At 40.5% G+C, this 25,877-nt stretch overlaps 1 long non-coding RNA gene across 1 annotated transcript; it reads left to right on the forward strand.

Moving 5' to 3' along the window:
- The first annotated feature begins 6,725 nt into the window (after window positions 1–6,725).
- LOC118153943 (uncharacterized) lies at window positions 6,726–22,497 on the forward strand. The gene is made up of 3 exons (XR_004743769.3): window positions 6,726–6,958; window positions 10,215–10,289; window positions 22,374–22,497. It is a non-coding gene; the product is annotated as an uncharacterized LOC118153943 (long non-coding RNA).
- Window positions 22,498–25,877: the final 3,380 nt, after the last annotated feature.

The following is a 25,877-nucleotide window of genomic DNA, read 5'->3' on the forward strand; positions in this document are numbered from 1 at the left end:
GGGCTCATTACGGGTGGTGGAGTGTGAAAGGGACATAGAAAATGAACAGAGAAAAAAAGATATGAATGAGGTAATTTTTAAGAGCTCAGGTTATTCTTATTTTTATTTTCATTTCAGATTCAGAGGATACACGTGCAGGTTTATTACATGGGTATACTGTGTAATAGTGAGTTTGGTTGGGTTAGTGTTATAAGGTAATTTCTTATTTTTTGTCTTCAACAAAGAAAATAACACACAATTATGCCACAGATTGACCGGAATAAGGATGAGTTGTTTGACTTTTAGAACCAGTAGAACCATCTCATGCTGAGATGATCACTGAACTTGGGTGTCAGTGATCAAGGTCAACAGATATGGGAACAAGGGCTATGATGGAGGTTACACAAAGTTGACAGATACGGGAGCAAGGGCCATGATGGAGGCTACACAAAGTCAACAGATACGGGAGCAAGAGCTATGATGGAGGCTACACAAAGTCAACAGTTACAGGAGCAAGAGCTATGATGGAGGCTACACAAAGTCAACAGTTACAGGAGCAAGGGCTATGATGGAGGCTACACAAAGTCAACAGATACGGGAGCAAGGGCCATGATGGAGGCTACACAAAGTCAACAGATACGGGAGCAAGAGCTATGATGGAGGCTACACAAAGTCAACAGATATGGGAGCAAGGGCCATGATGGAGGCTACACAAAGTCAACAGATACGGGCGCAAGGGCTATGATGGAGGCTACACAAAGTTGACAGATATGGGAGCAAGGGCCATGATGGAGGCTACACAAAGTCAACAGATATGGGAGCAAGGGCCATGATGGAGGCTACACAAAGTCAACAGATATGGGAGCAAGGGCCATGATGGAGGCTACACAAAGTCAACAGATATGGGAGCAAGGGCCATGATGGAGGCTACACAAAGTCAACAGATATGGGAACAAGGGCTATGATGGAGGTTACACAAAGTTGACAGATACGGGAGCAAGGGCCATGATGGAGGCTACACAAAGTCAACAGATACGGGAGCAAGAGCTATGATGGAGACTACACAAAGTCAACAGTTACAGGAGCAAGAGCTATGATGGAGGCTACACAAAGTGAACAGTTACGGGAGCAAGAGCTATGATGGAGGCTAAACAAAGTGAACAGATACGGGAGCAAGAGCTATGATGGAGGCTACACAAAGTCGACAGATATGGGAGCAATGGCTATGTTGGAGGCTACACAAAGTTGACAGATACGGGAGCAAGGGCTATGATGGAGGCTACACAAAGTCGACAGATACGGGAGCAAGGGCCATGATGGAGGCTACACAAAGTCAGCAGTTATGGGAACAAGGGCCATGATGGAGGCTACACAAAGTCGACAGATATGGGAGCAAGAGCTATGATGGAGGCTACACAAAGTCGACAGATATGGGAGCAACAGCTATGATGGAGGCTACACAAAGTCGACAGATATGGGAGCAACAGCTATGATGGAGGCTACACAAAGTCGACAGATATGGGAGCAAGAGCTATGATGGAGGTTACACAAAGTCAGCAGTTACAGGAGCAAGAGCTATGACGGAGGCTACACAAAGCAGAATATCTAAAATGGAATCAAAACTTGAAATCAAAATATGAGCAAAATACAGACATAAAAATATTATATATGTCCATCGGGGAAAATACACTTTACCAAAATATCATATGTGTACATTTTTCAGATAAGATAAATGTTGTTCCATGGTTCACTTTCCTTAGCCTTTTTAGCTTAAAGATGTCATAGACACTAGTCAGAAAATCAGAAGCCCTAACATCTAAGGTGAACTTGCTCATGCCAGACTATGGCCTACAGGACTAAACTCCCAGGGACTAGGGGAGATATCAGTAAAGGATTCAAAATGTCCATTAGGCAGGAGGAAAAAGTTCAAGATATCAATCAAGCAGACATCCTTGTGGCTATTGTGAACAATATATTGCATACTTAAAAATTGCTACGAAAGTATATAGATATTTGTTGTTGTTTTGAGACAGGGTCTTGCTCTATCGCCAGGTGGGAGTGCAGTGGTGCGATCCTGGCTCACTGCAACTTCCGTTTTCCAGTTTCAAGCAATTCTCCTGTCTCAGCCTCCCGAGCAGCTGGGACTACCGGCACGCATCACCACGCCCAGCTAATTTTTTTGTATTTTTAGTAGAGAAGAGGTTTCACCATGTTGGCCAGGATGGTCTCGATCTCTTGACCTCATGATCTGCCTGCTTCGGCCTCCCAAAGTGCTGGGATTACAGGCATGAGCCACTGTGCCCTGCCTATGAGAGTATATTTTAAGTATTCTTTTTTTTTTTTTCCTTTTTTTTTAAACTGTATTTTAGGTTCTGGGGTACATGTATAGATCATGCAGGGTTGCTACACAGGTACATAGATGGCAAGGTGGTTTGCTGACTCCATCCACCCGTCACCTATATCTGGCATTTCTCCCCATGTTATCCTTCCCCAATCTCCCCACTCCCAGCTTCCCCTCCCTTAGCAGCGCCCCCCCAAGAGACCCCAGTGTGTGATGCTCCCCTCCCTGTGCTCATGTGTTCTCATTGTTCAACACCCTTGAGTGAGAACATGCAGTATTTGATTTTCTGTTCTTGTGTCAGTTTGCTGAGAATGATGGCTTTCAGATTCATCCATGTCCCTACAAAGGACACGAACTCATCATTTTATGGCTGCTTAATATTCCATGGTATATATGTGCCATATTCTTATGAAAAACTAATAAGTATATGAGGTGAAGATATGTTAATTAGCTTGATTTAGCCATTCCACAATGTATACATAAATTAAAACATCAAGTTATATACCATAAATAGATACAATTTTCATCTATTCAAAAAATGTATTATTTTAAAAGCCTAGGGAATTCCAGAAGTCAACAGATATTTTATGAAGGCACAAGAGTAAACACACCTTTGTCCTTAAGGAGTTCACATTTTTGTTCACTGTGTCACAAAACCAACACCATTAAAGGCAAGATACAACAGCCACAGAGATGCATAAACGTTTCCTGAAAGCATCGGAATACAGTGATTTGTTGCAAAAGAATAGATGAAGTCATTAAGAAAATATATTTACTGTGGTAATATTTAAAGCCCATGGTAAATGATCTCTTTGAGAATTGCACATCTGTCGTTCTGGCAAGAAATTAAGAGACCTGAAAATAATATCTCTAAATTGTTTATTTTTTAGCTTAATTAACCAATTGGCTTAAAAGTCCAATTCAATCCAAATTGGAGGGACTGAATCGAATAACATCTGATGTCCTTTTTGATGCTTTAATTCAAAAAGTATTTCTATTTTTAAGAGCTCTATTTTGACATTTAAAGAAGGGTTTAGACATCTCATGTATAAAAGAAAGTACAAACAATAAAATTAATTTTTGTTATGGATACCATTTTTTTGGATATCTATTTATTCAGAATCTGCTATGTGTTACAATTTTAAGAAAATTGTAAAAATATAACTTTAATTTGCTTCTGATGTATCTGAGAAGACAAAATAAACAGTGCACATGCAAAAGTTTGTAAGACAACACCGTCTGAGTCAGTGACAAAAGGAGTGACACATCAATGTTCACTGAAATCTTTTAGTTGTGAACCATGAGTCACCAGCTGCGAAGCTTAATCAAAGGCAGTCTACACAGTTGATTCGACACAGATTTTACGTGCTGCATAGTATTCATCTGCTGCACAGCAAAAGGCATAAATAACCACAAAAATGACTATTAATTAACCACATAAATGACTGTTCTCAGTATTATTTTTACATAACCAAATCAAACTTTTATCAATTTTCTCCTCTAAATATTGAGTTTTTCGACATCTAAAATCAGTGTCAACAATTCCCCTGAAAAAGTATAAGCTCGATCATGCAGGCACCCCAAAAACCTCATGTGCTTCACAACAAGGTTTGGATGTTATTCTCCAACATTAAGGAACTCCCTTCTTCTGGCTTCTTTCTTCACATAACCTTGCCTGTGAATTTCTTCCACCTGTAGCTCCAGCCCCAACCCCAGATCCTCTCTGCCTCTTCCCCTGTTGTGGAGGTGGTAGGAACCTCATTGTGTTGGGGAAGCAGAAGCAGAGTGAACTGGAGCTTGGGTGATGTTGGCTCCATCCTGCAGCTGAACTTCAAGGCCAGGGTCACTAGATCCCAAATAATTTAGTCTTCAGCAGCTAAAGCACGTCTACCTCCAACAATGCCAAGAACCAAATTCCCTGACTTGGAGAGAGGGGAAGACAGGTTTTTACCTCTGCATTAGTCTGCTCAGGATACTATAACAAAATTGCACAGACTGGGTGGCTTAAACAACAGAACTTTCTTTCCCAACAGTTCTGGAACCTGGGATGTTCAAGATAAAGGTCGTGCAGGGTCTAAGTTCCAATGAGGGATCTCTCCCTGGCTTGCAGAGAGCCACCTTCTTGCTGCAGTTCACATATAGCTCTCCTTTGAGCACATGGAAAAAGAGAGAGAGAGAAAGCAAGTTCTCTCTCTCTCTCTTCCTCTTCTTATAAAGTCTCTATCAGATTAAGATCCCATGCTTATAACCTTATTTGACTTTAATTACCCGCTAAAGGCCCTATCTCCAAATACGGTCACATCAAGGGCTAGGGCTTCAATGTCTGAACTTTGAAAGATATACTTCAGTCATAGCAACCTCCAAGCAAGCCTTGGTTTTACATTTCAAGGAAAATATACGGTCCTTTTCCTTTTCTTCCGTCACTTCTCTCCACACCTCTCCTCACCCCACTCCTACAAACCCATCTGTGTAACTGCAACTGCTTGCTTGGAAGCTGCACGTGGTCAAAATAACAAATCAATAGGATCTAATTGAAGTCAAATTATTGCAGGTTTTACTAGAGAAGGAAAGAATAAAGCGCAGCTTCGGACAGCTGAACAGAAAGAGATACTGTGAGATCAGAAAGGGTGCAGAGAGGATAGGCTGGGGTTTTTAAGACAACTTTCCTGTACTTTTCTCTGAGTGCAGCACCCACCTGTTTTCCATCTAGCTGTGCATAAGCGTGCAGCCTGGTTTGGGGCATTATACAGTAGTAATTTAACCTAAGATGCACCCAGACAGAAACCTCTTTGGAAAGAAATTCCTGTTCGTTTTGCCCACATTAAGGTACCCAAATCCTTCACACTAGGCAGGGAGCATCTGGTCCTCACAGAGAGAGAAGGAAGAGCATCGCCCAAGTGTGCTCTGCGAAGCGGTACTTCCTGCACGAGAAAGATTTCTACAGTACAGGAAAGACAGATAGCCTATAGTATTTGTATTTTGCTCATCCCTAACAATGTAAGCAGAGCAAAACCACTGAGAATTTATAACATGAGGAGAATTATAGAATTTTGGTCAACCCAATGTTTTCAAACTTATCTGACCACAGTCATCCTTTTGTTATCATTGTGATAAACATTATTCATGATCACCAATCTCCGGTTCTCTTCCTAGGCTCACAGGAAGAGCACAGTTGCCAGGAGTCGCAGGAGGAAGTGGCCCGTGACTGGTTCTGCCCAATGGGGCTGTGAGCAGAAGTGACATGAGAACGGGCGTGAGTTGTCTATGGGCCGTACCTCCCTTTCCTTAGCGAGTGGAAGCTGAGAAGGTAGAACATTGACACAGTCGAGCCACAGGAACAAAGCAGCCTGGACCACTGAGTCACCCCATGGAGGACAAGCACCCTGGAGACTGTCTGCAGCAAACTTTGTGTGAGGGAAAAGTAAGCTCTGTGTGTTAAGCCCCTGAGATTCTGAGGTTGTTCATTACTGCAGCATAAGCCTAGACTATTCTTACCCAGTAACACCTAATAATGTCATTACATGGAACCCACTTTGATAATGGCTAATGAAAAACAATGACAAGAGGGGTTCTTTAGCTACAACAGCTGTCTGCCTACTTTTTCTATAAAGGGCCAGATAGTGAATACTTTTTAGGTCTTACGAGCCATACAGTCTCTGTTGCAAAGAATGTACTTTGCGGTTGTAGTGTGAAAGCCACCGTGCAAATAAATGGATGTGACTGAGTTCCAATAAAACTTTAATTATAAAAGCAGAAGTTAGACCTGTGGGAAAACAGCTTTTGTTTGCTGATCCTTAATGTGAAAGATAGGAGACTGAACACACATTTACTAGAAGTAGGCACGACTTACCCTCTATTTAAATAGGAAAAATTAAAATGATTTACCAGAGATTCTGGTACCAGTTTCCAGTTTCTTCTTAGTCAGGAATTTTCCATGGACAGCCTTGTTTTGGTGCAGCCACAGGAAAATGTCAGGGCCCCATCTGGACCTTTTATTCCATGTTCTGTTCAACTTCTATAATTCTACCCTGGTTTGTCTATTTTTTCATTTAGGATTCTTAGTAATCAAAGGTACCTTTTTTGTCTTTGACTTGGCCAAATATAGGATTATTAAAATCCACGTGCACATAACTGTAGAAGAGTTTATCCCTCTTGAGTGTGTTTCAGAAACGCTGACTGCCTGAGTTCTTGTTCATGAAAATATCTAACACCGCAGCTCCTTTCTCTGGAACCTGAGTGTTGCAGCCTGCATTTCGTGCTTTCAGCATCTAACTGAATCCATGCTTTCCTCCCACGCCCCTGGGGGAGGGGAGTGCATTTTATACTCACTGATAGTGGAAGACTCCCTTTCTGTTTGAACTTGCAATAAAATCAGCTTCTTCCTTTGCATAAAACAACGTCATCTAGACACTTCCTGTGAAAGATAATCTTTCAGCTGGCAGCAGCTGAGGACCATTTTTATTCAATTGCTTTGTGACTGGTCTCTCGTGACCCACACTTGCATACAGCTTGGAGGAAGACCTGGCTATCCATGTGAGCTGCTGTTCATGGGCTGGAGTGGGCAGAGATTCCACGGGACGGAGATGCACGCATGGAGATGCAACTGACAGGAAGGGAGACGGGATCTGAAGAATAAAGGTAACAAGCCAGGGATCCTGTGGGAAGGAGCAGTGAGAGAGGAAAGCAGGTCACTGGAAAGGTCAGCTGGATGGAGAGATATCAAGGCTGATAGTTCAAAAGGTTCCGTTATGAAAGGCTGTTGGGTACCAAAGTGCAACATTTGAAATTCTTCTAATCTAGGCAAAGGGAAGCCATGGAAGACTGAGGAAGAACGTGAAGGCGTGAACATGAAATGTTAGAACGTTTAATATGGGCGTGGTGTTCAGGCTGGTTGGGAAGAGAGAGAGACCAGATACAAAGAGATCAACTAGAAAGACGTCTGGACTTCTAATGAAAAGAGATAGAGTCACTTTCGTATGTATTTGTAGGCATGTTCGTATATAAACCTGAGAACAATTCTTGAGTTCATGGTGAAAAACAATTACTTATATATAGGGTTATGGTCCTTTTTCAGCAGTCTCAACTTAGGCTCTTATTTATTTATTTTACTTCCTTTCGCTCACAATTCATTTGCTTTTTCTCAGTTCCACAGCTCCCCTAAAAGCTTCAATTGTATCATCGTAAGAATTACAAGAAGTATAGACACTTTACCAAGTAGAGACCCAAAAGGATGAAGTCAGAGAGGTAGATCTTATCTTCACCCCACCTTACCAGGACCAGACCTGGCTGGCACATTCACAGGGGTGAGGACTATACTCCTCTAACATGCTGAGGGATAAAAGCACCCTTTCAACAGACTTGCTTCTTACCCCACCCTCCGCTGGGTTTCTGTATATACCCCTTTTCCAGTTGTGCAGCACAGGCTCCTGTTTTCCGGAGCTTCCTTTCCCATTAATTCAACACAAAGGGGCTATATTTTCCTTGGAAGTCAACCCCAGTATTTAATTGGGACTAGAAAAGAATCATTCTTTTTTTTTTTTTTTTAGACAGAGTTGGTGCGATCTTGGCTCATTGCAACCTCCACCTTCTGGGTTCAGGCGATTCTCCTGCCTCAGCCTCCGGAGTAGCTGAGATTACAGGTGCCTGCCACCACGCCCAGCTAATTTTTTGTATTTTTAGTAAAGATGGGGTTTCACCATGTTGGCCAGGCTGGTCTTGAACTCCTGACCTCAGGTGATCCACCTGCCTTGGCCTCCCAAAGTGCTGGGATTACAGGCATGAGCCACCGTGACTGGTCCAAGAAAAATTCTTTAATGACGCTCTCTTAGTAACTGACTTTTAAGCTAAAACAAATGCACACATGTGAAACATAATTTTTGAAGCTTCTAGAAAGATGTGAATAATGAAAAATTACATCAACACTCTCCAGTGGAGATACCAGCTGCACACATAATTTAAAATGTTCTAGTAACCATATTTTTACAAGTAAAAAGAAACAGGTAAAATTAATTTTAATAACATTAAATAGAACACAAAATATTAAAAAGTCATCTTGTTTTGATTATGAAAATATATTACAATTGTTTTTCATAGGAAGTCTTCAAAATCCAATGCATGTTTCCACCTACTGCACACCTCAGTCTGGATCAGTCATATTTCATGTCTGCCTTGGAGGTTTGTTGTATAGATTATTTCATTACCCAGGGATTGTGCCTAGTATCCTTTCGTTATTTGATATGGTTTGGCTGTGTCCCCACCCAAACCTCAACTTGAATTGTATCTCCCAGAATTCTCACATGCTATAAAAATCCACAATATTCTGGAAGTGGTCAGACCTGTGGGCTCTGCAGTAGTGCCACTGTACACTTGACCTGCACAATACTGCTGTTAATACAACCTGACATCATATTTGCTTTTTTTTTTAAATTTAGCAGAACTAACACATTATTAGCCCCAATGAGCTCATCATCAAAACAACCCATAAAACTATAACCCCTTCTATATTTGTACAAGGTATGCAGCGTTTTACATTTAGCCTTGCTAAATTCATTTTAATGTGTTTTTTTCCAGTGCCTAGAATCAGTGCTCAATAACATTTTTGTGACACGGATCAATAGTGTTATAAAAGAATATAATCTGATAACTTGATATTGTTGGAACTAGGCCTGGTTAGAGCCTTTCTATGTTTAGGGGAGGAAAAAGTTATTTTAAAAAAAAAATGACATAGAGGCTGGGCACAGTGGCTCACACCTGTAATCCCAGGACTTTGGGAGGCTGAGGTAGGTGGATCACTTGAGGCTAGGAGTTTAAGACCAGCCTGGCCAATATGATGAAACGCTATCTCTACTAAAAATACAAAAAAAAAAATTATCAGGCATGATGTGCGCACCTGTAATCCTAGCTACTCAGGAGTCTGAGGCAGGAGAATCACTTGAACCTGGAAGGCGGAGGTTTCAGTGAGCTGAGGTCGTATCACTGCACTCCAGCCTGGGCGACAGAGCAAGACTCTGTCTCAAACAACAACAATAGAATATATATAAAGTCTGAAAAATATTTTGAACAACAAGAGAAAGAAGTAGAAGCAACACACAATGGTAGTCGTTTGCTTGGTTCACCAATATTTCTGTTTCTGCTCCCTTCAGACACCTTAGTCGGATCACACCACACTGCACCCTTGAAATTAAAATTAGTTTGGGGCATGTGACTCACTTCAAACAATAAAATGGGATGAGTGGCTCAGGTCACTTTTGAGGGACGACTCTAAGAGGCAGTGCCTGGTTTGCCAGAGCCTCTCTTTTCCTCTGCCACGGGTACAGGCATGGGGCTTGCTCTTCCCACATAAGCTACAGAGAAGGAGAAAAGATGCAGGGCTCCCATCTGACTGTGATAGGCAGAAAAAGCAAACCTCGTTTGTTATAAGCCACTAAGATTTGGGAGTCGTTTGTTACTGCAGAAACAATAATTATAATTTGTTACAATCGTCTAGTCTGATTAACATAGCAATAAGAAGACTCAGTGAAATAATACACGTTTGGGAATAATTTGTTAAGAAAACAAACTCCAATCTTGAGACCATTATATGTCCTCAGTGCAAAAATAACAGAGTCCATTAAAAAAAAGAAGAAGAAGAACTTCCAGCTAAAAGCTCTTACCTCTCAATAGATTTGGGAGATATAATGTCAAGGTAGAGAATCTGGCTAATGTAACAAAAGCAATACAGCTCCTCCTCCCTCCTACCCCTTTTCCACCTTAAACTCCAGTCCTAGCACTTCCCCTATATGCCCAAATGCCCATATTATCTTGTTACAGGATGTCTGACCTTGGTTTTATAATTACTTTATTTTTCATCATTATTTTTCACTGTGTATCATGACCTTCTCCTTACAATCAACAGAATCATCCAGAAGATTTATCTATCAGGAGACGGGGGTGCTAATCTGGGTTCTCAGCTTCCTTTTTGGGATACCTGGTGAGTCCATCGTTGTGCAATGGAACGCTAGACTTCCTTCTACCCGGTTGTATGAGTGACTGTCGTCTTCATCATCCTCCCTTTTCATGATAAAGCAGGCATGCTTTTGTGGGACATTCTGGTACCCATCGTTTGTTGCTTATACTATAAGAGAAAAGTGTCTATACTCTGTAGGAAAGTTTTGCTTCAAAGATAAAACAGAAGCCAAAATACAAGCAGGAAAAAGTTAGGTTGTTCGGAGAGCACTCGTCTGCCATGTGTAAGGCCGGATGATAACAGAGCAAAGCATATGAAGCTGCTGAGAGGAAATACCATGAGCCAATTTGCTCCACCAAATTATTGTTCATGCGCAGAAGTAAACAAAGACAGTCTCCGTCACACAACTTCATAAGAAAAACTTAACGTAATTCATTTGACCCGAAAGTGAACAAAGTTTAGAACCTCCAAGTGGGGAACAGCATGTAAATGGTGAATGAGTTGAACAGTGTTAATCTCGATAGTTTTTATAAATATGGTTACAGGTGGGGCCGGGCACGGTGGCTCAAGCCTGTAATCCCAGCACTTTGGGAGGCCGAGGCGGGTGGATGACAAAGTCAAGAGATCGAGACCATCCTGGTCAACATGGTGAAACCCCATCTCTACTAAAAATGCAAAAATTAGCTGGGCGTGGTGGCTCATGCCTGTAGTCCCAGCTACTTGGGAGGCTGAGGCAGGAGAATTGCTTGAACCCAGGAGGAAGAGGTTGTGGTGAGCCGAGATCGTGCCATTGCACTCCAGCCTGGGTAACAAGAGCGAAACTCTGTCTCAAAAAAAAAATGCCAGGTATGGTAGTTCACGCCTGTAATCCCAGTACTTTGGGAGGCCAAGACAGGAGGATCACGAGGTCAAGGGATCGAGACCATCCTGGCCAACATAGTGAAACCCCGTCTCTACTAAAAATGCAAAAATATTTAGCTGGGTATGGTGGCGCACACCTGTAGTCCCAGCTACTCAGGAGGCTGAGGTAGGAGAATTGCTTGAACACGGGAGGCAGAGGTTGCAGTGAGCCAAGACTGCACCACTGCACTCCAGCCTGGCACCTGGCAACAGAGAGAGACTGTCTCAAATAAAAAAAAATATGCTTACGGGTTATGCAAATGCAGACATGAAAAATTCTTCCTGAATAAGATACATGGTAAAAAATGTATTCTTTGCTTCCACAACCCAGATTAGATTAGCAAACTTGGGAGTTGCTGGATTGCAGACAGAATGACAAACTATAAACTCCTCATTGTACACATGGGGAACCCAAGAGATACTATTTCATTCTTAACTTTTCATAATCAGAAGAGTATACGGAATAAATTGTTGAATTTTTTTGTTTATCAATAAGAAGGTTTGAAACACTGACTTGTTGCTTAACTTGAAACTTAGAAGGAGCAGAAATGGTGTGCAAAGGAATTCTGACTCAAACCCCAATTCTGATGTCTGAGTATTTCCCGATCTTACTGATGTCTCCATCTCTGTCTTAGAACTGATTCTCCCTCCTGAATCCTCTAGCTCAAATATATAACCACAGAATCAGCCTCACTGAGTGCCTTTTTTCTTCATTCTCTTGAGAAAATTAAGTCTCTGCCTACGTGGCCCACCTCTGCCTTGGCTTTACAGGTGCTAGTCTTCTTCATATAATTTGCATGAACATGTTGTCTATAATCCTCCAAGAATACAAGGCACACAGCATCCTGAAAAATTGCCCACTCTTCCCCGGCACTTAATCCAGAGGTGTAATAAGCAACATTCCACTCACCTGTTTCTACACCTGTTTCCTATTTCTCCCAAGTGGCTCTGATATCTAGCCCTTGATATAATGCATCCTTAAAAGAAATCCTCCCAACCGTTAATGCACGCCCTCCATCTCCTCACACTAATAAAAGCAAAAAACAGAATAATATTAATGGCGAACAACAGCACCCAAAAGAAACCCAGAGCAACACATTGGCAGTATTTTCTACTTGTATTACAGTGTCTATTTGCCTAGACCATTATTACTCTCAGGCCTAGTGCCTGGAGGTATGTGCTAATTTGCCAGGCTGCTCTAATATTTAGTGAGGAGCCACAGCCGACCAATAATTTTTAATAGCTTTTCCTCTATTGATTCCAGCCCACACATTAAAGCACCTAATAAAATTTTTAGAAAGATAGGTGAAGGGACATAAGGACAAGAGAAAGTTAATAGTTTTGTCCACCTCCATTTGAAGGGAACAAGAGGATTATTTCAACTCATAGGCAGAGTTTGTATAGTTAGACAATTGCTGATCTCACCATATTTCAGCAATTTTTTTTAACAAAGTTTCTCTCTATCACCCAGGCTAGTGCAGTGGTGCAATCACAGATCACTGCAACCTCGACCTCCTGGGCTCAAGTTATCTTCCTGCCTCAACATTCTAAGTAGATGCGACTACAGGCATGCAGCATCATGCCCAGATAACTTTTAAAGATTTTTTTGTAGAGATGGGGTCTTGCAATATTGCCCAGGCTGGTTTCAAACTCCTCCCACTTTAGCCTCTCACACTGGGATTACAGGCATGAGTCGCCACATCCTGCCTTTCAGCAATATTTTAAAGATTAGTGTACAAAATACAGGTCCTTTCATTGATATGGTTGTGTTCTTCAGCAATCTCTGAAATCAGTAATTTCTGATGAGGTGTAGATGGGCTTGTATTATAAATTCAGAACCCCTGGGGAATCAGCAATGAAATGTAAAAAGAAAAATAAAGTTCTCAAAAAGCAAATGACCCTACAGATGTTGACCGAGGCTACCTCTTGACCTCCTGCCCTGCAGTAACTGACACGATAGGGGACTGCAACAGATAGAGTGAAAAACAGAGGCATCTATCATAATTCCAGAACCGTACATTAGAAGCTCCCTGGCACCCAGGCCTGAGACTTTATGAAAGATGAGGATCGTACTTATCCCTGGATGTGACTTGTAGAGAAAGGAAAAAACTATGTTATCTAGTATGTATCATTTTAGAAGAAAAGCGTTTGTTCTAGAGCAGCCTTCAGTCTTAGCATAGAAAACAAGTACCATCAAAAGATGTTTTTGGGATTTTGGATGTGGCAGCCTGCAAAAAAAATAAAAAACATGAACGTTAATTAAGTACTTCTTTAAGCCTCAAACTCTTCATGAATTCTGAACTTTAAGCCTCGAAAGTAATTCAGTCTCTCTTTACATTCTCATATTTGTTTAAGTTAGAATGAAGCCTAAAAGGTGATTTCTCTTGGGTGAAATACCAGAAGGCTGAGGGAAAGAGAATGATTATGGGCATTTAAACCAGAAGTGTATCAGAAAGGGGTGCTCCTCAAAGACGGATACGTGTCGTGTCCTCAGTGGCTATGCTGAATGTGGTACCCCATTTGTGCTGAAAGATGTTTTTGAAGAGATCAAGAGTGGTGCAGTGAAGGATTTTTTACAGCACTGAAGCAGGCTTTAACAGGCAACCATTAAAAACCATATGTTTAGAAAAAGAGGACTCAGCTTGCTTACTCAGCAACCACACATTGAATCCCTGCAGGTCAAACACAGGGCTGGGCAGCACGAGAGGCAAAGGAGAAAAAACAAAATTTATTTCCCAAATAGGATTACAAGTTAACTGTAGAAGCAAAACCTACTCATGAAATAATGCGAGGGAGAAAGCAAAGTGACATTTTAGTAGGTCACTGTGCTGGACTCCGAGGATTCAATGGAAGAAAGGTCTAGCGCCCCCTTGCCAAGAGTTTATTTATGACACAACTAGGCTGTACAATAGGAATCCCTATTTTATGTTCAAGTCATCTGAGGCCTTGATCATGTCATGGTAGGGAGAATGACCCTTCCTCCCCATTTGCAGGGGACTGGGGGTTTCCTGGAATGAGAGATTTTCAGTGTTAGAACTGAGACAGTCCCAGGAAAACTGAGACAAGTTGGTCATTCAACGTGGTGAAGCAAGCATAGCTTTGGAGACAGATGGCTCTGTATTTAAATCAAAGTCCTGCTGTTACTGTCTCTGAGGCAATGGCCAAGAAGTGACTCTAAATTGCTCTTTGTGTCTTTTATTGCTTATCTGAAAAAATAGGTTGAATAGATTAGATAGACAGTGTATTAAGGTACCTGGCACCTACAGTGGGCACATTGCAATCAGTATGCTAAAGCAGAACTGGAGACAGACATCTCTGAGTATTTCAGAAGAAGGAAATACCATTACAGTTTGGGATGGGCAGGAAAGATTCATAAGCAGGATGATATATCATTTCTCTTCCAAGCTGAGATACTTTTGAATGAGAAACAGGATACTCTTAATAAGTATGCTGAGACAACAGGTATAAACTGTGCATGTTCTGGGCCATTCAGAGAGTATGGTCAGCAAACCTTGACTTCATCGTTGAAGACAGACTGGAAATTAGATTACAGATCATCATGAGATGCAAAGGCCAGGGTCCACCAGGCATTTTTATAAGCTGTGGTTAGAGAAGCCTGAGCAGTCCTTTGTTAAAGGATTCTTTTTTTTTTTTTTTGAGACGGAGTTTCGCTCTTGTTACCCAGGCTGGAGTGCAATGGCGCAATCTTGGCTCACTGCAACCTCCACCTCCTGGGTTCAGGCAATTCTTCTGCCTCAGCCTCCCGAGTAGCTGGGACTACAGGCACATGCCACCATGCCCAGCTAATTTTTTCTATTTTTAGTAGAGATGGGGTTTCACCTTGTTGACCAGGATGGTCTCGATCTCTTGACCTTGTGATCCACCCGCCTCGGCCTCCCAAAGTGCTGGGATTACAGGCTTGAGCCACGACACCCAGCCAAAGGATTCTTAAATGCCAGTTGGCAAGTTGGTTTTGTCTCTTAGACTAAGAGGAATCACTAATAGTTTTAGTCAAATAGCAAAATGCAAAGAAGTCACGACAGATGAAGGGTCTAAAGAATGCCTGTTTTCTACAACAGTCTTTCATTTCCGTTGGATCCCCACATTTTCCTCAGTCACTTCCCCATAACTTATGGTCCTTGGAAGCCCAAACACTGTTTCCTAAATCTAATCATTTCCTTGTTTCACTTCTTAGGTTGGTGCAAAAGTAATCGCAAACTTTTTGCCATTGGAAGTAATGGCAAAAAACAACCGGGCACAGTGGCTCATGCCTGTAATACAGCACTTTGGGAGGCAGATGTGGGCCAATTATCTGAGGACAGGACTTCAAGACCAGCCTGGCCAACAGGGTAAAACCCCATCTCCACTAAAAATTCAAACATCAGCCAGATATGGTGGCGCATGCCTGTAATTCCAGCTACACAGGAGGTTGAGACAGGAGAATCACTTGAACCCAGGAGGCAAAGTTTGCAGTGAGCCGAGATAGCACCATTGCACTCCAGCCTGGGAAACACAATGAGACTCCCTCTCAAAAAAAAAAAAAAGAAAAAAAAGAAAAGAAAATAATTGCAAAACCCACAACCCACAATTATTTTTGCACTAACCTAATATTTTCTGTGAACTCTGTGCCTATGCCTATTAACAAAACTTCTGTGTCTTTTCTCCTGTAGTTTCATTTGCAGGCCCCCAACTTGGCATAAGTAACTCGACAAAATTTTTTTCTTCCCCAATATTCATTTTAACCATGAGAAAATCAAGGAAAACCCAATTTATCTGACTTCAGGTTTCTTGTCCTTTCAATGAAGCTCCCTCTAGATTACACTTTTTTGCAGAAGTGAGAAATCGTTTCAGAGAATGGATGCCCCTAAAGTCACAGGAGACCAAGTTTACCAGAGGCTAGATGGGAGGAAAGGGGTGGAAAACCAGGATGTCTCTGACTCCAGCAGGATTATTCTAAAGCAATTTGCCACATTGCTTTAATTTACCACATTGCTTTCGATTAATGTCTCTGCGGAGAAAATCCCTCAGAGTCAAAAAATTGGCTGACAGGGAGAAGAATGGATCTTCTCATTAAAAAAAAAAAAAAAAAATGCTGGCACAGTGGCTCACACCTGTAATCCCAGCACTTTGGGAGGCCGAGGCGGGTGGATCACGAGGTCAAGAGATCGAGACCATCCTGGTCAACATGGTGAAACCCCGTCTCTACTGGAAATACAAAAAAAATTAGCTGGGCATGGTGGCGCGTGCCTGTAATCCCAGCACTCAGGAGGCTGAGGCAGGAGAATTGCCTGAACCCAAGAGGCGGAGGTTGCTGTGAGCCGAGATAGCACCATTGCACCCCAGCCTGGGTAACAAGAGCAAAACTCCGTCTCAAAAAATAAAATAAAATAATAAAAAATAAAAATAAATCCCTCAATTGTGTCCTATCCCTGAGCTTTTTTGTACACATACAAATGGAAATATCATATGACACTTGATCAGCTTGATATACAGTAATATTAAAGCAGGGACTCATAATAAAACATGTAAATTGCTATCCTGTCCTTCTACCTCCCTGTTGCCAGAAAAATAATTAAATTAAACTCTGAAGGCATTGATGACTAGTGACAGTCTCTACAGAACAGTATGGGAATGAATTAAAACAGAAGCCAAAACATGCCTCAGGTCATAATTGATAACATGATCAGACAGAGAAAAAAGTTATAAGTGTGACATTCAATCCAAAACTTCTTACTTGAGAAAATGCAGAGGCTTCTTTTCTCCCACAGGCCCCATCTCAAGAACCATTAGTGTCTCAGGAAGCAAGAACCAGAGAGTGATTGTTGTTGTTTATTTATCCTTGACAGTTTTAAAGAACAATTTCTCTTGGGGGAAAATTTCTGTTTTCAAATTGAAAGTTTGTTCTAAACCCAAGACCATTTCAGGAAAGCGTTTTGGCTCTTTCTTGAACTTTGGAAATTAATTTTCCACAAAGGTTCATAATCCGTGTATTTAGTTGCTTCAGTAGATTATCCCTTCTCAAATTTGGTCATTTCTTTGTGGTAGAAACATCCCTGGATAAGAAGCACATTCAAGGGGGAAAAAAATCAGTGTTACAAAGGCTAGATGCCAGTCCAGTGAGAAAAACTAAAAAAAAAAAAGGGGGGGCAAGATTATGTTCCCAGTGGTCCCTGAATTGCACAATTGCCATTTCCAGTGTTGAGGCCTACTGATTGTCGACGTGACATTTCAAAAAATGTTAAAATGCTTTTGCTTGAGTTTTAGCCCAGTCCGTTTATAGGCATTTAGATCTGGTTAAGCACTGGTTGCCAGATTTTCTTAGTACATTATCCACTAAGCCATAACTGTTGCTAAGAAAACCTTAATTCCTATTAGAATGTTAAAACTTGGTTAAAAAAAAAAAGATTTAGTTTTTTCACAAGAGCACAATTAGCTGTTGTTTCACTTGCAATACTAAAGGTTTAATAATACCCAACACTAAAAATTAAAATATAAAATGCATTTGGTACCAACACTATATATTATTTCAATCCTCGTAGAACTTTCCTGAATCATTGGAAATATTTCAGGGAAAATTACTCAGAGAGAACAGATACCTGCATTACATTGCTCTAAAATTAAGGTAGAATTATTGTACACCATTAAAATTTGTAATCTCCTGTTAATGAAGTTTAAAAAGACAGCACATTTATTGCAAGGGAGCTGAGAGTAGGGAAGTAGTAATTATCAGAATATATGCACCAAATCATTATTCCACCTCATTCCTTATGCATTTAAACTGTCTCTCTCCGCCACATGAGTCTTTTGTAATAAAAACTGAAGATTTTGATTGCCTACTTAATGAAAATTTAGATGCAGTCCACAGCTAGTTTAAGAGAAGAAAAATCTTAAATTTTATTACCATAGCTCCCAGATTAATTAATGGCACAAGGGTTAAAATTTCAAATACACATTGGTCTTGTTAACATATAATTGATTCTAACTCCTCAAAGACAGTTCCTCCTTTTTAATGCCAGGCATCTATGCTGTAAAACAAGGTAATGTTAGTGAGAAACTCAGCATAGAAAGAAGGGTCTACGTAGGCTTCATGGATTTGTCTCTTTCTACAATTTATTTTTCATCATAATAAAACAAGCGTTCAAGCGTGTACTGTCTACCACACACTTTACAAGAACTATCTTGTTTAAACCTGACAACAATCCTCTGTGGTATGAATTAATGTTTTCCTTATTACATGAAGGAAAATTTCATGACCCAAAAAAGTTAACTAACTTGTTCAAGGTAATTCTGCTGGTAATGGCATACCTTGAATTTGAATACATGCTCAGCTGACACTTGAATTTGAGCTGTATCACTGAGCAAACCTGCAGTCATCAAAACATCTGATAAATTCTTTCCACAAAGTCAGAAAACTTCAAATCAGACAGGCTATTTCACTAAAATTTTTTTCTTTCACTACTGCTTATAAATGAACCTGCCAGCAAGACCAGGCAAAAGCTTATCGGATGCTCTGCTCTCAGCAGAATGAGACTCCTGAAGCATGTACATATATTTGAAGTCCTCTATCGGTACTTGATCATGCCTATAACAATTTTATGATTTATGTGAGCAAAAAGCCCCAACTTCCTCTGCCTGGCCAGTCAATCCACAGCACCCCCCCTAAGTAACATCCCTCTCTGAAAAAGCACAGACACCTGAAGATACTTTTTTAAGTTGCTTATTTTTTGCTTTTAGTTGACACATAATAATTGTGCATATTTACGGGGTCCTGTGTGATGTTTTGATACATGTATACTTTATATAATGATCAAATCAGGGCAATTAATATATCTATCACCTCAAACAGTTGCCGTTTCTTTGTGGTTGGGACATCTAAAATCTTCTAGCTAAGTCAAGCACCATATAATAATGGCATTTAGTCAAGGGTGGACCACATGTGATAGTCATCCCATAATATTATAATAGAACTGAAAAAAATTTCTATCACCTAGTGAGGTCTTAAAGATCCTAATCCTGTTTAGGCCTAATATAATGTGTGTGTTTGTATCTTAGTTGTTAAAAAAAAAAAAGTTTAGGCACTGTGGCTTACATCTGTAATCCCAGCACTTTGGGAGGCCAAGGTGGGCAGATCACTTAAGGTCAGGAGTTTGAGACCAGCCTGGCCAACGTGGTGAAACTCCATCTCTACTAAAATGACAAAAATTAGCTGAGTATGGTGGCACATGCCTGCAGTTCTAGCTACCTGGGAGACCGCGGCAGGAGAATTGCTGGAACACGGGAGGCGGAGGCTGCAGTGAGGTGCAGTGAGGTGAGATCACACCACTGCATTCCAGCCCGGGTGATGGAGTAAGCCTCCATCTCAAAAAAAAAAAAAAAAAACACTTTAAAAAGTAAAATAAAAGGAAAAAACTTATAGAATAAGGGTATAGAGAAAAAATATTATTGTACAACTATTCAATGTCTTTGCATCTTAAGCTGTTACTACAAAAGATTTAAAAGGGTTTTTTTTAAGTTTAAAAAGTTAAAAAGTTACAGTTAGCTAAGGTTAATTTATTATTGAAGAAGGAAACATTTTTCTAAGTTTGGTGTAGCCTGAGGGTGCAGTGTTTACGAAGCCGACAGTAGTGTAATGACCTAGGCCTTCATGTTCACTCAGCAGTCACTCACTGAGTCACCCAGAGCAACCTGCCGTGCTGCAGGCTCCACTCATGGGAAGTGTCCTACACAGGTGTACCATTTCAATCTTTGACAACATATTTTTACTGTAACATTTCTAGGTTCAGCTACGTTTAGATACACAAATACTTGCCATTTTGTTACAACTGCCTAGAATATTCAGTGCAGTAACATGCTGTACACGTTTACAACCTAGGAGCAATAGGGTATACCACCTGGATTTGTGAGAGTATAATGTATGAAGTTCACACAATGATAAAATAGCCTAAGAACACATTTCACGGAAGGTGTCCTCATCATTATGCAATGCATAATTGTATTTCGAAATATCCTGTATGTTGTTGATAACTATAGTCATCTAACTGTGCAATAGAGGATCAGAACTTATTCATCCCATCTAATTTTAACTTTGTAGTCACTGACCAATCTCTCACAATACCCCTCCCCACGACTCTCCCTGGACTCTGGTAACCAGCATTCTACTCTATGCTTCAATGAGATCACCTTTTTTCAGATTCCATATATGAGATAATACAGTATTTTTTCCTTCTGTCCTTGGCTTATTTAACTTAACAATGCCCTCTAGGTTCATTCATGTTGCTGCAAATGACAGGATTCAATTCCCTTTTATGGCTGTATAGTATTCCATTGTGTATATATGACACATGTTTTTAACCATCCACTTGTTGAGAGACACTTAGATTGATTCCATATCTTGGCAATTGCAAAGAGTATACCAATAAACATATGTGTGCAGATATGTCTCTGACATAGTGATTTTATTTTCTCTGGATATATGGTCAGTAGTAGTATTGCTGGGACAAATGGTAGTTTTATTTTTAATCATTTGAGAAATTTTGTTGTTGTCCATAACGACTATCTAACTTGCGTTCTCAACAGTGTGTGAGTGCCTCTTTCACCGTATCCTCACCAGCGTTTGTCATATATTTTTTCTTTTTCTCAATATCCAATCTAACTGGAGTGAGATGATATCTCATTGTAAGTTTCGTGTTTGCATTTCCCTGATGATGAGTGATGTCGAACATTTTTTCATCTACTTCCTGGTCATTTATATGTCATCTTTTGAGAAATGTCTATTCAGATCTTTTGCCTTATTTTTAATCAGCTAGCTTGGAGGGTCGGTTTCTGCCATTGAGTTTTTTATTTATTCTTGATATTAACCCTTTATCAGCAGTATAGTTTGCAAATATTTTCTCTCATTCTGTGGGTCGTTGCTTCACTCTACTGATTGAATCCTCTGCTGTGCAGAAGATTTTTAGTTTGATGTAATCCCATTTGTCTAATTTTGCTTTTGTTGCCTGTGCTTTTAAGGCCTTATACAAAAAAAAATCTTTGTCCAGACCAATGTCCCAGAGCACTTCCCCAACGTTTTCTTCTAGTGTTTTCATAGTTTCACACCCTACATTTACATCTTCGATTGATTTTGAGTTGATTTTAATAGATGGTGAGAGATAGGGGTTTGTTCATTCCTCTGCAGAGAGACATCCAGTTTTCCCAGAACCATTTATTGAAGAGACTGTCCTTTCCCTACTCTCTCAAACAAGATAAGGCATTGTCCCCTCTATGCTAACTGTCCCCACTTAGCCCTCCCTTCCATCAGAACACAGACCACATTGCAGATGAATCATCTTCATACACCAAGCCCGCCTCTTCGTTTTCAATGACTCTGTTGGTGAACACAGGAAATCCATATCGCAATCTTCCATTTTCCTAAGACTTGTTGCAACACCTGATTGTTATTATTGTGATTTTCCCCTCATGAATCGGCCCAAATTATTTCTTTAATAAACACAGTATCTTTAATTTTGTAAACAAGAAAAGCAAAAAATAGCCACAAGCAATTCATCTCAAAGTCATGAAGAATCTGAAGCTTCTGCTTGAGAAAAGGCCCTTGAAGACAGAGTATGCATATTATTGCACAGGGTTGTATTTCAGGCTCCTCTATACTTCAAACATTTCAGAGAATTCTAATCATTGAGGAAATTCCAAATTAATATTTAGTCTTTTGGAAACTAATTTTGTGAATAATTTCATTATAATAGCCTGCAACTATGATTATAAATGAGGAACCACTTTGGAAATTAATAGTTTGGTTGCTGAAACAAAAAAGTTATTAACTCTATATCATTAATTAAAATAATACATGGTACTACTAATCATGTCCATACAGAATAAATAGTATCTGGAAAACTGTAAATTATATAAATCCTAAAAAACCTAAAATAAAACGGAAACTAAAGACTATTTAGCCAAAGCAAACTTCTTGTTCTCCCTGAAGGGAAAACATAAAGGTCTTTTAGAAGATTAAAGATTCATGTCTGTGCTGCTTTCTGAAAATTCCTATGAATCATTCAGTCTTATTGAAATGCACAATTACTACTTACATAAATAGAACATTCTCATATATATGTAGATGTGTGTGTGATGATTTGTGCATTTTTGTGGCATCAATGTAACTAAAGCTTTAAACTTCGTTATATTAAAAAATAAATCATTTGCGGTCTTTGCCAGCTTCTATTCTGCCTAGAGCTGTGAAAGGAAGGAGTGGAGGAGGACAAAATTAGATATCCCAGGAATAGAAGGCTCATTGGAGTACAATATCATCTGAAAATCCAAGAAACTTGAATCTTATCTGACAATATTCTCAGGAGATCCTCAGGATGGTAAGTAGCTATTTTGTGTCTAAACAATTTCTAAGACTAGAGAAATTCCAAGCTTTCCACAGATGCTACCAGTAAAATGTTACAGAAGGGAGTTTTTTTTTGCCTCAGTAATGATGCCTTAGCACAGTAGGGTTGTGTGTTCATGAGTGGGCATGTGCGTAGTATCCAGGTAAGTGCTTAGTTGGTGTCCAGAGCTAAGGAAAGAGAGAAGAAGCCAGCAAGCACATGCAGGGAATGGCAATCTTTGGTCTGTAGCGGAAGCAGCTGGACAGTAAATGACAAGAAATAGTGAGGGAAGCCAGATGAAGTGACTGAGTTGTTTACTAATGATCTCCATGTGTCTTTTGGGAACATACAGGGTCATATTTCTTATCTACTCAAATAAAATGTTATTTGACAGCAGAAGCAATTGTATCTGTGGCGGGCAGAACAATATCCCGCTAAAGATGTCTATGTCCTAATCCTTGGAACTTGGAGCCATTTCAACTTCCAGGGCAAAAGGGACTTTGGAGATGTGGTTAAGTTAAAAATCTTGAGATGGGGAGATTTCCCCGGATTTCTGGGTGAGCCTAACGTAATCAGTCACAAGGAAATCAAGAGGGATAAAGTTAGAGAAGATGCGACAATGGCAGTGCAGTCAGAAGGGTGCAGCCTGGAGCCAAGGAGTGTGAGCTCCTCCTGAAGCTAGAGGAGTAAGGTTCTCCCCATGAGCTTCTGGAAGGAACACAAGCTCTGCTGATTCCACTTTGATGTTAGTCCCAAAAGACCCATTTCAGAATTCTGACTTCCATAACTTTAAGATAAGTTCCTGTTGTTTTAAGCCACTAAGTGTATGGTAATTTGTCAGAGCAATTGTAGGAAACGAATACAGTGTCTTTGCTAATCTTTGTTTCCATTGCTCTCTTCACTCTAAATTCACATGTTCTTTCTACATGAAGTGATCTTAGCTAGCACTCTATTTTGTACCATAAAGGCACAAAACATTTGTGTCAGAATATGCTCTTATACATCAGGAAATTTCCTTCAACTTCAAAGACTAGAAATATTTAAAGTTCTAGATATGGTCATTCAGGAAGTGCTGAATAATAATTCCAATGTTGTCACAATGTATCTTTTATCCCATCTGAACCTTCATCCTCCCATATGTACCTAGGCTAGGAAAAGAACTCAGACATTGTAACAAATGTAATACAAGGCCATGGCGATAGGGTGGTGTAATGACTCTGGAGAAGACTTGGGTTGTACAAGGTTATATGGAACCTGTGCCAGAGAAACCAACAGATAGCCAAAGATTTCAATCAGCCTTACGAAGCCAACCAGGAAACTGTCACAAAGTTCTGCTGCCTAAGCGGCATGGAACACACTGATAACAAAATAGAAGTTCAGCATGCCCTTTAGGGGACTGGTAGAAAAACCAGTGTATCTTTGTGATCTGCAGTCCAGTGAGCCTTGTTCCAACAAGAATTCAAATTGGCTGCTATCTCTTTATCTTGAAACTGGACCACAGCTTGGTAGAGGAGTTGACCGCTCTATGTAGGTGGGCCCACCCAAACCTTGAAGGATTCTATTCAAATATCTTCAGTATCCCTAACAGAGGCAGGTGGATTGGGGAGCCTTGAGGGTACTCATAGTTTAGATAACAACTCACTCCTCAAGATACTAATCCTTCTATTTATCTTGGACTCAGCCCCTGTCAGCCTATGCACTCATTGTCAGATCAGGAGCCATGACAGCAAACTCTGTGCCAGAGAACTAATATTAACATTCCTTAACCATGGGTTCTCCCAAGAAAGGGTCAGGGATTGTTCTTACAATGGTGGTCACTGGCCCCCATGGGGAAAGGGGCCAAAAGAAAGACAAATTGTAAGACCAAGTAGAATTTGGGTCCCAGATGAACAGATAGATTTTTTTTCTTGGTTCTCGTCTCCCAAAGGAGGTCTCTCCTCTGGGATTTCTAATTCTAGGAAAAAAGACTGTTATAGGTCAAAGGGGAGCTTCCAAATAGTCAATAAAAGGCCCTATTTCTTAGGAGTTAGAACCACAAGGGACAGAAAATGTTGTTGGCTTGATTATGTGGGATACAGCTTCAGTCGGACAGAAATCTGGTGATCCTCAAGGGGGCTGAGTCTATCACAGGGGTGGCTCAACTATTTGGACAGCTAAAAACTATCCATTATGTGCCTGCTGCTCTGCTCATCACTGGAGAGAGAGGCGTGATTAGAAGATGGCCCTTCACACGCAGGGATCGGTATAGAGTTATACTGTTCTGAGTTAAACTCCTGGCCCCATCTCTGAGTAGTTGTGTGATTTTGATCAATTTCTACTGTCTCCATTTCATCTATAAAGTTAGAATATTAATCCCTGTCTTCTAATTAAGGTTGGTGGATGTTGTTTCCATTTGGTTACTCAGAATCAAGTGAGGAGAGAAACAAGGACATAGATGCCTGAACGCGGTGAGAGAGGCACATGCAGATGTGTAGACTTGCAGAAGACATAGCTGGAAGGGATAAATAGTAAACAATTTATAGGACATGGTAAAAAAAAAAGCCTACAATCCAGTTGGGATCCTAATTTACCAGATTTAGGGGTCAGGGCTTTAGCCAGATAGGCCCTACCAGAACATCCCATCCATTCAGCCTAAAGGCACAAGTCGACCTTCTGTGGTGCTCTTTCTTGTTCAAGGGTGAATTGGAACTATTAAAATAGCATTCACTCACCCGCATGTGCAGTTGGTCATTCAGCTACTATTTGGCCAGGGGAAGCTGCAAGCCTCAGTCAAGGCTGAGGACTCTGATGAAATGTTCATTCTGAAGCAGCAGTTCAGCTGCCCTCGGATCCTCAGGCATAGGTTGAGTTCAATTCCATCGACTAGCATGGATTCCTTTCTCATTTCTCTATTTAAACATGCTAGTGTACATTCAACGTCAATCAAAGTATACTTTAAACAATGAAATTGGATCAACTTAAATTAAGGAGAAAAATTAAGAAATAATTACTGTAATTAGAGTAAAATTAATATATATTTAAGACAGTTAAATCACACTTGGATTCCCTAACTGGATGCCTTTTGCTGGCCATTTTATTTGATGGCATAATTCAGTCTCAAGTAGGAGGCCTGCCTGTAACAGATGAGAAGTTCACTGGCAGAATATCAGTTTATATTGCATTCATGGAGCAGCATTGCTCACCAAATTGTCTGTCTGGATCGCGTGTGCAATTTGGGTGATCTTAAGGCATATGACTTAACGGGATAGAGAAATTTTTTACAGTTTTTTGAATCCTAAGTCCTTATCTCCATGTATCAATTGGATTGAGGGTCAGCTTCTCCCCTCTGCCCAGTTCTGTTTTTCTC

This window comes from Callithrix jacchus, chromosome 5, assembly GCF_049354715.1.
Source record: "Callithrix jacchus isolate 240 chromosome 5, calJac240_pri, whole genome shotgun sequence".
Lineage (NCBI taxonomy): Eukaryota > Metazoa > Chordata > Mammalia > Primates > Cebidae > Callithrix > Callithrix jacchus.